Below are 13,584 nucleotides of genomic sequence, written 5' to 3' on the forward strand. Positions count from 1 at the left end.
AACTTAAAACATAAAAGCAAATCCGCTAACTCTGGAAGACTTCAACTATAACTGAAACTGATCAATCTCTAACTCTTGTAGCCATATCTAATTAACGTGAATCCTAATCCATTTAGAAGACATTTATGTCCTTAATATTTTATTATTGATTGGCTTTGCCTAATTCAGATTGAATCGTCTTCTAAATTAGCAAAATACGAACAACAACAAAATAGACTTTTCCTAACAGCATGCTGCTCACTATAACAGTCATAACTCTTTCATCCAAACTCCAAATGATATGTACCTTATCATTTCGGAAAGCTAACATCCTAAACTACGACTATTGTGTTTCGAGAAAGTTCGTCCGAATAAACTACAAGGCCCAGAAATGTTCAAACAGTAGATTGAATGTAACAGTCCCTCACACCGTCCTTCGGTTGATAATCAAACACCATTAACCTCTCTAACATCATTTAAATTCCAAAATTACTTAACCCTCAATAACATAAACCCTAGAATTTCATACAACTATGAAAACCCCCAAATTTGCAACCATAATTGATTCGAAAAATCAGCAAAGTTGTTGAGTTTTTTACCTTGACTTAGTTGTTTAACTTCTCCTTTGATGAAACCCATTCCAATTACTATAAACTCGAAACCAAAGAATCCATTAAAACTCAAAATACATAAAATTGGATTTTTAGAGAGAGAGAGAGTATGAATTTCTTACCAAAATCAACAAAACCTAGCTTGAATCACCCCTTAAAGCTTGAAATTTGACAAAAACTTCAATTCCCATTCAAAATTCCATCCAAAACACTGTGATCAATTTTCGTCAATACCCTAGCTTGGATCACTCCTTGAAGCTTGAAATTCGACAAAAGCAAGTATTCCATTTAAAATTCTACCAAAATCATCTCTTTCATCGAATTTTTCTCTTGGGTTCATCGAAACCCTAAAACCCCAACGGAAAGATCGAACAGAGAAAGAAATCTGATTTTCGTTCTCTCTTTTCCATTCTCACAAACTTCCAGTTCCGTCTCTGGTTTTGACCGGATCGCAAAATACCCCCTCCCTCAAATTGGGACGGTGCTGATTTAGCCCCTCTTTTGATATGAACCAAATGTCAAATAGTCCCTCAACTAACCTTAAAAACATGAGATGTTACAGCAGCCCCTTATGGTGTGGCGGTCATACCTAGGTCGTCCCCTTATGGTGTGGCCGTCTATACCTAGCCTGACCCACTAATGGGCCTAAAACACCTTTTTAAACCTCGACCCAAAACTCCTTCGTTTCGGTCTTCGAATTATCTTTGTCTTATCTTTCTTTAGGTCTTTTGGACATATTTATGGGCTAACCCATGTTTATGTATCTTATCCCTCTAGTCATATCTTCCCATCAAATTGACACTCTTTGGTGTAACCCGATGTAGGATCTGGACGAAGTTAGCCGCGAATGGCTTCACGATTCGACGATCGTAGTTTGTTTCTAGCTAAACATTACGATCCCTAAATCGTCCGGACTTGATGATCTTCTTCATCAATTGTCATATCCGACAAATCGTTCGTATTGCATCATTGGTTGAAAGGCATCCCATTCAAGGATTCGGATTACCGAAATAATGAAATTGCTGGACTCATTCCAGCGCCAATCGTTGATTTCGAAAAATGTCTCCTCAGGTTACCAGTCAGGAAATTGAGACCTTGATGGTGGATCTTTCAATTGAATGATGCTCTGTCTAGATGAACGATACTCCTTCCTTTAATTCCCGTTCTTTGCTCCTAAAAACCTAGGGAGAAGACCTGCAAAGAGTTCGAAACCCTCTCTGACGCTCAAGACAACCAGATTGCCCTTTGCAGTTAAAGAATGAGTATTGAGTGATCCTTGTGGAACGTAATGAGCTTACCTTAGTGAAGGTGATGAGGTGTCATTTTATAAGTTGATTAGGACCGACTGTGATAGACGGTGTGGATGAAGCGGTTTTGATCCACCGTTTGGGATAAGACTACTGTTCGTAGTTAGGGTTCCCTTTTTAGTTTTTCTCGTATCTAGGATAATTAGAAGTTCCTCTATTCAAGAATACTTCATAGATATCCTGTCGAGTTGATAGATCTTCAAAGAGATGTTTCCTCCTTTGAGACTCTTGAACCCCAAGTTAATTAAACACTTAGTATCGTACCCGACTGAGATCTTAAGAAGATTCGAAATTAAGTCGGTAAGCGTGTGGTGATTCTGCCTTCCCATGTTAAGGGAATAAGGCGTCAACCTTGCTAACGTGCACCCCCTATACTTCTTGTGAATCCCTGGGCATACCTGGTTATGTTTTTGGCAAAATAAGGTTGGAGCTCCTTTGATAATTTGGCCGACCTCCCAGTTATCGTCTCGGCTTAGGTGGCAGATCTCTTTAGGCTTAGCGGTCCTGTTGCCTTGAGACAGGTTGACCCGTTGGGATCCGGGTCTATTCTTGACTTCTTGACGTCAGTCAAAGGATTACCATTTTATGTATCATAAGTATTTTCATTCAAACATATTATTGTTGAAGAATCAAAGGATAGTTTGAACAAAAACATCAATATGGAAGAGATGGGCTCGGTTTCAAGGGTTTTGAAACCCTTGAAACCGAGCCAATTCTTGGAAGATCTACACTTTTTGGAATCTAAAAACCCTGGATGAGCTAGGCATCTAGGAAGGGATCTGCTCCTGTTTGAGAACCCTAGAAAAATTTGTAAATTTTTGTAGGTTTTCCAGGAAATTCTATTAACCGTTTCTTTCACTTCGAATTTTGCTCATGAAACCTTTTTTGATTCTTCCAAACTACAAAAATGAAAATATAAAATGAAATAAAAAAAGTTAGGGTTTTACCTCTTCAATATCATTAATTCATACTATAAAAATGTTTGTAAAAGCTTCTTTAAGCCGAGATTGAGAGGTTTTTTCTTCCTCATGCACTTAGGGTTTGAGAAATAAAATAGTGAAGGGGTAGAAGTTGTCGTTTACTTGTAGTAACCGTACAAGTATAAGAATAAGAACAAGAAGAAGAAGAGTGACAATCAGGGTTCCTATTTTTTTTTTTGATGAAATATCAGGGTTCCTATTTGTTATTGTATTTGTTTATGGTCTTCAGATTAATCACTGTTTTAATATTTAAGGATTTATAGAGTTGTTCTCTAATAAAATAAAAGTCCCATTAAGTCAAACATAATTGTCTTGCACCATGTCCAAAAATAATTGTCCAAATAATATATTTGGTTGTGCATATATTGGAATTGATGTAAGTGAAAAATTACCCCGAATTTGTGCCAACTTATGGAATTGAAGTCGGTCTTCAATGTCGGCCCCAACAGACTTATAATTAGGTTAGTTTCCTTGATGCTTCTCCAAGTTTGTTTGGAGGTCCCGTTCTCCGGCGTTTTCTAGGGTTTTGTTCATCAACAAAATAGATTAAAGAAAGAGACTGAAGAAGATTAAAAGGTATTTTCTCTCTCGTTCTCTCCCATGAGTTTCTGTTCATCTTTATGTGATTATTATTCTGAAATCACTGCTTAATACCTTGATTTCTGTTTATTAGTTGTTTTTTTTATTATAGAACACATAGCTATTGCCTAGTATTGTTTGATTTGTAAGATTCTCTGCTCCTTTTTACATGGGTTATCTTAGGAGGTCATAACTTTCTAGTTCTAAGTTATCTTAGTATGTTTATTTTGGAGTCCTTCATATGAATCCCCTAGTATGAATTCAAATCTAAGTATTTTTATTTGAGAGTTGAGATTTTTTAGGACAAATATATACTCCTAAAAACTAATATTGTAAACAATTAATTTTTTGTCAAAAATATGAAGCAATCACATTTATGCTCAATTTGGTTTCGTGAATATCAATGCAAGACAAATCTAGATGAATTCTATCTTCTAATTCATCTAAAGCTAAAAAAAAGTCAATTTTCATTGTTCAAGAACTCCCACTCTCTAAACTTTACCCAAAAAATCAGAATTCAAAATCAGGAACTCACAATATCAAAATTAATCACCAAAACAATCTAAATAAGTTTTTAAAACAATCCAAATCAGTAACCCAAACAATAGAGTAATAGGCAATGAATTAAGCAAAATCAATAACCTAAACAATCACATCCACCCAAAATAACAAAATCAATAACTTAAATGCCTAAAACAATCAGAATTGAAGTTTATGAGCTTTAGAAAGAATCAAAAACAAGAAACATTAAGGAAGAAATGCTAGTTATCTAGATCATAGATGGTAGATGACAAACCCTAGATTTCGTTTTTGTAAAGAACTAAGAGGCCTAGATTTTGATTTTGGACTTTGATCTTCAACCTATGGAAAAATGTAGCCTACCATCGATGTTAGAGACGGAGAAGTGAGACGATGATTGAGCTTTGCAAAGAAAAAGAAGTGATGATGATGAACCGATCAACAACTCACTCTCTCCGCTCTTAGAAGTCGAAACTCAATCCCTGCACCTAATTTCCTCCTCCAAAATCAAACTAAACAAGAAGTTACTAGATTACTTACTCCTACCTGTTTAATAAAATAACGAGTGGCAGTCTCGCTGTAGCTCCGCCTTTGGCTATGACCTTCTTTCATAATGGGAACCCTGATTTTGGAACCCTGATTTTGGAACCTTGATTTTGAATTGAAATTTAATTTTGTGTCTGCTCATGTTCGTTGAAATTCTTTCTTGGTCAACAGAAATCGGAATGTCTCATGTTATTTTTTTCTAGTATCCAATTTACAGAAAACTATATGGCTGATTAAGTGTTATTTTTGTTTCTTATTAGGTTATTTCCTGGGAATTATGTCTTTGAAAATCGGTTCCCCTGATATAAATGGAGAAATCACAGTTGATATGTTTAGAGAGGAGCTTAAAACTAATAAGCTCATTTGTGATATGAAGCTACTAATGGCATCAGCCGTTGAAGATGTGACTGCTTTAAAGAAATGTTCGATTTCGGAGGGTTTTGCCGAGTTAGCTGAGATTAAAATGCAAAAAATCATGGAGAAAGCAAAACAAATCAAAGACCGATTGAGAAAGATCGAAAGAGAGCGATCGGCATTACTTGAAACTTGTTTAGAGCTTCAATGCAGGATGGAAGCTCAAGTGGAGTACATAAAAAACCAAAAAAATTATTTAGAACTTCGAAGAAATGATTTATCGACTCAAATATCGCTTCTTACTGAACAAAAGGGCATGGGAGTAGACGAAAAGATAACCTGGTTGTACAGTGAGAAGTCTATAATTGAATCCCGGGTTGTTTACTTGATACCTTATGAGGAAGATCGAGATGAAACTCTATCTGACTTCAAGGAAAATTTGGATGATTTGAAAAGTGTAGATCTAAACGATCTCCAACTAGAAGTAGACTCAAGTATGCAAATGTGGAAGAGACAGTAAATTACTTTAGAAGACTGAAGTAACAAAGAGTTGGAAAATGAAATTAACTTGTTCAGGAAAAATAACCTAATTAACTTGTTCAGCAATATGAAGATAAACTGATATGAATGTAAAAGCAGAGACACCAAGATTATTAAAGGTTGCAAAAAACCCCTCCAATATAGAAGGTAAAAACCACGGGACCTAGTCCAGAAATCTTCCACTATGATTAAATAATGGGTTACACAATTCTTCACCAAACCTATGGTGGATAAACCAATTGTTCAAGATGTGTGGAAACACTCTTCGATAACAATTCTTCCCTAAACTAATAGAGGATTTACCAATTCTTCTCTAAAACAATAGGGGATTAACCGACTCTTCACCAAAACTATGGTGAATAAACTGAACAAAGAAACAAAGAATAGAAATCTCTTACTCCTTAGGATTTGAACAAATCCTAGATTACCAATGGCTGAAGAAGATAACCACAAACTAAATTGCTTCACAAGATTAATAATCTTCTTTTCTTCAAACCAATATTCTTTTCTTCAAACCAATATTCTTCTCTTTCAATCTCTCTTGAAAGAACCACTTCAGAAATCTCTCTTTCTCTGACTTCTCTTTGTTCTGCAAAGTCTCATCTCTCTTATCTCTCTCTCTAACCTGAGAAGATATATTTGAGAGGATTCTCTAGTAACTCTCCCAACTGGGAGCTCTCAATTGGGAGGATACTCTCTAACTTGAAAGTATGATACTCTCTAACCTGAAAGTATGATTCTCTCTAACCTGAAAGTATATATCTTCCAGTCTTTTTCATCCATCTTCATCGGTTTTCTACCGTGATTTTTAATGGGTGCAGCTAAGTCTTTGCAGTATAACAAATCTTCCATCTTTGGTTTCCACATCAAATAGTTTTCTCCATCTAAGCTAATCATGCGATTACTACTCCCTTCCAAATTTCTGAACGATAAATCTAGCCTCAGCTCTGGTACCACTTGTTAATAATCTCTTCACTTTCATGCCTTAAACAAGGAATAAGGGAAATCCTATTCCAACTATGAGTCCTTTTATTATAAGGAGGGACCCCAACAAACTCCCCCTCCCGACTTATGAAGAGGGGGGACCTACCATCCCCAAACCTGCAACACTGCTACATAGCTCATGTTTGCCTTTGGGTAATTGTTTTGTCATCATATCTGAACCATTGTCGTCATTATGAATTTTCTCGATCTTCAACACCTTGTCTTCAAGAACATCTTGAATCCACTGGTATCTCACATTTATATGCTTGGACTTGGAATGGAAACTAGAATTCTTACTGAGGTGGATGACACTTTGACTGTCGCAATGAATAACATAACTAGAAGTTTCTATTTTTCCCCAAACAAGGAATAAGGGAAATCCTATTCCAACTAGGAGTCCTTTTATTATAAGGAGGGACCCCAACAAACTCCCCCTCCCGACTTATGAAGAGGGACCTACCATCCCCAAACCTGCAACACTGCTACATAGCTCATGTTTGCCTTTGAGTAATGGTTTTGTCATCATATCTGAACCATTGTCGTCAGTATGGATTTTCTCGATCTTCAACACCTTGTCTTCAAGAACATCTTGGATCCACTGGTATCTCACATTTATACGCTTGGACTTTGAATGGAAACTAGAATTCTCACTGAGGTGGATGACACTCTAACTATCACAATGAATAACATAATTATCTTGTTTCATACCAAGTTTTCCTAACAGCCTCTTCAAGTTGACTCATGATTAGTGTCCATCAACTAAAAGTGAGAAAGAAGAAATAGAGAAAAATCCTTATGCTTCAGCTGTAGGAAGCTTGATGTATGCAATGGTGTGTACGAGACCGGACATTGCATTTGCAGTTGGAGTAGTAAGCAGATTTCTTGCCAATCCAGGCAAAGAGCATTGGTTAGCAGTGAAGTGGATTCTGAAGTATCTTTGAGGTACGTCTAAAGCTCGTATATGTTTTGGTAATGATAAGCCAGTATTAGTCGGTTACACAGATGCAGACATGTCAGAAGATGTACACTTCAAAAGGTCCACATCAGGCTACCTATTTACACTTCTGGGGTGAGGCAATGCGTACTTCATGTTATCTGATCAATTTATCACCTTCAACACTATTAGATGGAGATGTAGCTGAGAGAGTGTGGGATGGGAAAGAAGTCAGTTATGGACACCTAAGGGTGTTTGGTTGCAGGACTTTTGTGCATATACCTAAAGATCAAAGAGCAAATCTTGATGATAAAGCCAAGCAATGCATCTTTTTAGGCTATGCAAATGAGAAATTCGGATACAGGTTACGGGATCCAGTCGATAAGAAGATTATTAGAAGTAGAGATGTGGTCTTTCTTGAAGATCAAACTATTGAGGACTTCGGGAAAGTTGAGAAACGTGAGAATCATAGTAATGATCTCATTGATCTAGATCCACATATCTCTTCTAAGGTTATGTATGATAATGCAGGTGAAGAACAAAATCATGAAGATGAAGCTCATGAAGATGTTCCTATGGGTGATGATGTTAAGCAAGGAATGGAAGTTTAACATGAACCACCAGCTGAATTGAGAAGATCGACTAGAAAGAGAGAGCACCATCTACCAAGTATCCTCCACACGAGTATGTGATGGTTACATATAGTAGAGAACCGCAGTGTTATGAAGAAGCCCTAGATGATGAACACTAGAAGGAGTGGTTGAAAGCTATGCAAGATGAGATTGAGTCATTGCATAAGAATAACACTTTTAAGTTGGTTGAAAAACCTAAGAATAAGAAAATTCTTTAAAATAAGTGGGTGTTCAAAATCAAGACCGAAGAAAGAAATTCACAACCCCGGTACAAGGCACGCCTAGTGGTGATAGGATTTGGGCAGAAGAAGGGTATTGATTTTGATGAGATTTTCTCACCGGCGTTGAAGATGTCCTCTATACGGTTAGTATTGGGATTGGTTGCAAGTATGAACCTAGAAATTGAACAAATAGATGTCAAGACCGCTTTCCTTCATGCTGACTTGGAGAAAGATGTGTATATGGAACAACCAACAAGGTTTGAAGTTAAAGGTAAGGAACACTTGGTTTGAAAGTTAGAGAAGAGTTTATATGGGCTGAAACAAGTGGTATCAGAGCATATGAGAGTCCATTTGGTTTGCTTCAAAAATAAATTGAATGAAGTTTGTTTAAGCATCTATGCTGGTTTGTTTTGTGTTAGGGTATGGTTTTGACCTTGTATTTCTACATAAATTAAGTAAATTAGGGTGTTCGATTTTTTAGCACTTATAAGTGCTAATCACTTACTAAGTGATAATCACTTACTAAGTGATAATCACTTAGTAAGTGCTATGGCGTTTGGTTTCCATCACTTCTAAGTGTTTGATTTTTGTTTTTATATTAATTCTAAATGTCATAAAAATGAGAAATTGTCTATTTTGACGTTAAAGTTTTTACATATTAGCATTTCATACTAATTCATTATGCTCGCGAGTTTGGATACAAGAGAATTGCGGTTTATGAATACTTTCTGTTGAAAATATTAACCTCAAATAACTAAAAATTATGAACGAGAAAGAACTTACATTGCATCATGGAGTTTGGGTGCTTCCGTGATTAATGAAGGAAGAGATGTGAAAAAATTTAGGAGAAAAATTTAGGTAAAGGATGAGTGAAGAAGGAAAAGAATCGTCCCTAAAATCATAAAAGGTTTTTTTACTTATCAATTGTTTAAGATTTTCTTTTTAGTTATAATTATTTTGGTAATTATTATATTCGGAGAAGGATAAAAATGTCTTTTTTAGCACTTAGAAAGGGAGCGGCTTTGGGGAACAAAGAAAAATTTCTAGGGAATAAAGACTTAGTCAATCATGATTGACTTAGGAGTCATATTTATTTTTAGACCCAAAACTTGACTAACTTGTCTTTTGCCCCCTAATCTTCATCTTCCTCAGACCTCATCCCACCACAAATTTCGGTCACCAACAATTCCAACCACCTCTTTTCTTTTCCCCTCCTCTTTTACCTTACTTTCTCTTTAGATCTGATTATAAACTTACAATGGCTCCTAAACAATAATGATCTAGGTTGACTACATCAGTAGTACATGCAATTTATTGAACCATTACCGTTTTGTCCACAATCAATTTGCTTTCATACCTGAAAATAAAATTAGTCAGTGATTAATAGGATCGGAAGAAGAAGAAGAGGATTAGGTGGATTAGGTTTTATAGATCGTATACAAGGAAATTAATTAATCCTAAAAACTTAAGGCATCAGAACAAGCTTCAAAAAGGAAATTAATATTAGAACTGAACTTCAAATTCCAAACTCCGACCAATTAAGAAGACAACCAAATCCATGTAAACTATAACGTAATTTGCAGATCTATGAATTCTAAACACATTAATTGGATAGATCAGCAAGATTTAATAACAATTAATGAACAAACAATAAAATCAACAGAAATCAAGAATTTGTGAGATGATTACCTTGTAGATGAGTTGATTTTCTCTCTCTACGAAGAAGAATGGAATCGATCGAACTCATATAACAAGAGAGAGATGGTTTTGCACAGAGGGGAAGAAGAGTTGATTGAATTTCAAATAGTAACACAAAAGAATAGAGAGAGAGAGAGAAGAGATCTACCTATGGTGATTTAAGGAGGAGATAATCTCATAATCAGATCTAATGAACAGTATCTTTTTCGCTCCTACTCCCTTCACCATCTTCTTCAACACTGATCTGAGTTGAAGGAATAGGTTTTAGAAAGAGAAAGAAGGGGAAAAGAGGATGAGGAGGAGAGAAAAAGGGAGAGAGAGAGAAGTGAGAGATAAGGTGGTGGTCGGAATTGTTGGCTAGTGGAATTTTTGGTGGGATGAGAGTTGAGGGAGATGAAGATTAGTGGGCAAGTTACAAGTTAGTTAATTTTTGGGTTTAAAATAAGTTTGCCCTCTAAATCTTTATTCCCTATAGAGTTTTTATTATTCCCCAAAGCCTCCACCAGTAAGTGAAAAAAAAATAAGCTCAGATTTGGGGCTTACTTTTTTGCACCTACTTTGGCCCCACTTACAAGTGATACTCACTTATTAAGTGAAAAATCAAACAACCTAAAATTGCCGGCCCGAACTTATTAAGTGAAAATTACTTAATAAGTGCAAAAATCAAACACCCTCTACGTCAAGAAAAGGTTCGTAAGTACTAGAAGCATTGCAGCTAATCAAGTGTCACGTCAAACAAAACAAATATTACTGTTGTTCAATCACTTCCGTTTAGGGATGGGAATCGGTCTGATCGGGCTTACCCGCGGTACAATATCAATCGGGCTCGGGCAGTCTGGGTCCAGATACTAGTATGGCCGACAATAAATCCGGTCCGGTCTGAACCGGTCAAATATTTAAAGTCCCCTGCCCAAAGCCTGGTTCTTTCTTCGGGTACCTGGGTATCGGTCCGGGCCGGTTTGAGTAAACCGAAAGTACTAATAATTTTAGGCCAAATAGGGCAAAATTGGGTCCAAATTAGGGGAAAATTGGGGGCAAATTAGGGCAAAATTTGGGTCAATTCTACTTGAAACAAGATGATGAGAAAAAACAAGATGCAGAATAAACAACATGAAACAAATTTAAGAAGAAACAACATGAAATAAATCTTAAGAAGAAGCAATAGATATTAAAAAACAGATCTTAATCATCTATTCGTTGTTCTTCTTCTTTGCAATCTATTGGTTCTTCTTCTTCTTCGTTCTTCTTCAACTTCAGTCATGTTTACCTTCGTTCTTCAACCTCGCAGAGATGAGAGAGAGAGAGAGTTGAGACTGAGAGAGTTGAGATGAGAGAGGAGTCAATGAGAGAGGAATTCAAGAGATGATTCGTGAAAGAAGAGATGAATTCGGGAGATGAGAAAGAGAGAGCTCTAGGTCAATGAGGATGTCTTCAATAGAAACCTATTTATACCCTAGGATGGAAACCCTTAATCTAACGGCTGGTAATGTGACTAATCTCTTAATCGGTCGGGGCGGTCCGGGCTTGGTTATGTGTAGCCGGTCAGAGCTCCAAAACCAGGACCGGCCCGACAACTCCAATCGGTCGGTCCGGGTTTGGCCCGATCGGACATTGGGCGGTGTCGGGTGTCTCCGGACTTGGGCGGACACCGGGCGGACACCGGGCGGTTCACGGTCAACAGGTTTTTTTCCCAGGCCTACTTCCGTTTGAGCAAAAGTTAAGTATGTTAGTTTTTACAATTTTGTGTCTTTACAGAGATACTTGATAAATTTATCTATTTTCTGCAAATGAGTACATAAGTTAAAAAAGTTTTTGTCTTTACAGATTAATATACTTTCTAGATTTATCTATTTTTAGTAAAAAATTAAAGTAAAACGTCACGCAATTGAAACTGAGGAGGTTTTTTGAGGAGAGAGAGAGCAGTGACGTCAGCCGCGTAAACTCTTCCCTTTCCTTTTCACCTCAAGATCCCCAATTCTAAAACCCCAATTGTAGCATCTTCATCACAAACTCCTCCACCATAATCAGTCAAGAGAGCTTTAAAGATCCCCCAACTACTTCCTTCTCTAAAATCCTCACAAACGACAACTAAAATCTTTTGCTGAGCACGAGATTTTTGCTTCCCAAGACAAGAACTCTAGGGATTGGTGGCGACTCACATCGGATTTCAGCTCGAGGTATAGTCAACACCAACTCCAAGACAACCAAGCAATAGATTTTAACACGTAAGTAGGCTCTAATTTCATCTATTTGTCTTATTTAGCCGGTTTTTCTTCTTCTTTCTCTGGTTTTGTTTTCTCTCTCTATAGTATTTTTCTTCTCCTCTATCTCTCTCTAGAATGTCAACGGTCACGACCAGATCAGGTGAGTAGACGGCTCTGAGGTGTAATGGATTCCCAAATCCTTTACATGTCGAGCAATGATGTTCTTTTGGCCGGGTATCTTCGTCTTCTTCCTGCTTCCCCTCCTCTATTTATATCTCTCTCCTTCTGTAACCATCTTCATCTTCTTTCACCATATCACAACCCTCTTGTTTCTTGTTCTTATTATGGCAGTCCAATACTCCCTTTCAACTCACGGCAAACTCACCCTCAAATTTACTAAACCCTCTTCTAAATAGGAGCTTCAACCAGTCAACTCTGGTTTCATTGGAAGATGGGTTTGTCCCTATGTTGTAGGTCTAACCTTCATCAAGAAAATGCTTTACCCACAATCTAGGTTCTTTAGGGATTGTGACTACGACCCTACCCAAGGTTCAGTGAATACCTTTCTCCTTAAACCCAAGAGTTAATTCATCCTTGAAGCCCTTAATTTTTGTCGTCCCTGAATACTTCGAGGGATGATGTTAGTTATAAGGAGGTTGAATTGCCTCTAACTGACTCGACTGATGACTTGTTCTTCGAACCAATGAGATGCACTCTATACAAGGTACCTCAGGCCCTCCAAAACAGAGAGGAATTCGACTTCATTTTTGGTTGCATGGGAAAATCATCAGCATCAAACCTAGAAACTTTGGAAGGGTCAACAACAACACAGTCAGTTCATTTCTTCTACGACGTTCGTTCCCCTTTACTAGCTGTCATCAATCCAATTTTCTCCAATGGGGAGAAAAAAAATCAAAATCAGCTATCAAAAGTTTCCAGGAGCAATATGCCAACTTTGTCGTATCATTGATCATCATCTAAACAGATGTCCTATCTTTGTCAACTCTTCGGCAGAAGATAATGCCTCAGATCCAGAACCGATGGTAACCACCATGGATGACTCCCTCATCTCACTTCCTGAACCCCCTCAGTTGTTAGCACCACCTCCCTCCCCTGTTTATAGTACTATTCCTCCCCACAAGCTGTTTCAACCATCTGGTAAGAGAGGAAGAAACAACTCCAGACACAACTCTTCTAACTTTTCGGATCATTCAGAAGAGAATATGCAAGTTGATACAATGATGTTGGAGAACGTCAACGCCAGGAGACTCCTTCAAGAATCATTGCCCCTCACTCACCGCCTGAACATTATCACTAATGCAGGAGTGGAGGAAGATGCTACACCTTCAGTCTCATCTTCTCACTGATTATCTTGTCTGTGTCTATTTTCTTTTTCTTTGCTGGTTTATCTATCTTTCTGTTTTAGTTAGTTCTGTCTTTGTCTCTTGTGGTTGTAAGAGTCTAGTTCTATTCTCTTCTGGCTAGCGTCCATATCT

At 37.3% G+C, this 13,584-nt stretch overlaps 1 long non-coding RNA gene across 2 annotated transcripts in view; it reads left to right on the forward strand.

Moving 5' to 3' along the window:
* The first annotated feature begins 3,278 nt into the window (after window positions 1–3,278).
* Window positions 3,279–13,584, forward strand: part of LOC147537762 (uncharacterized) — a 75,285-nt gene continuing 64,979 nt past the window's right edge. The window contains exons 1-3 of one of the 2 annotated variants that reach the window (XR_015226287.1): window positions 3,279–3,453; window positions 4,782–5,445; window positions 8,523–8,567. This is a non-coding gene — a long non-coding RNA (uncharacterized LOC147537762). Of the gene's footprint in view, window positions 3,454–4,781; window positions 5,458–8,522; window positions 8,568–13,584 lie in introns of those variants that run through there. The other variant, XR_015226286.1, reaches the window with a different exon arrangement.

This window comes from Eschscholzia californica, unplaced genomic scaffold (assembly GCF_041429995.1).
Source record: "Eschscholzia californica isolate CP2 unplaced genomic scaffold, dmEscCali1.0.p SCAF_5, whole genome shotgun sequence".
Taxonomy (NCBI): domain Eukaryota; kingdom Viridiplantae; phylum Streptophyta; class Magnoliopsida; order Ranunculales; family Papaveraceae; genus Eschscholzia; species Eschscholzia californica.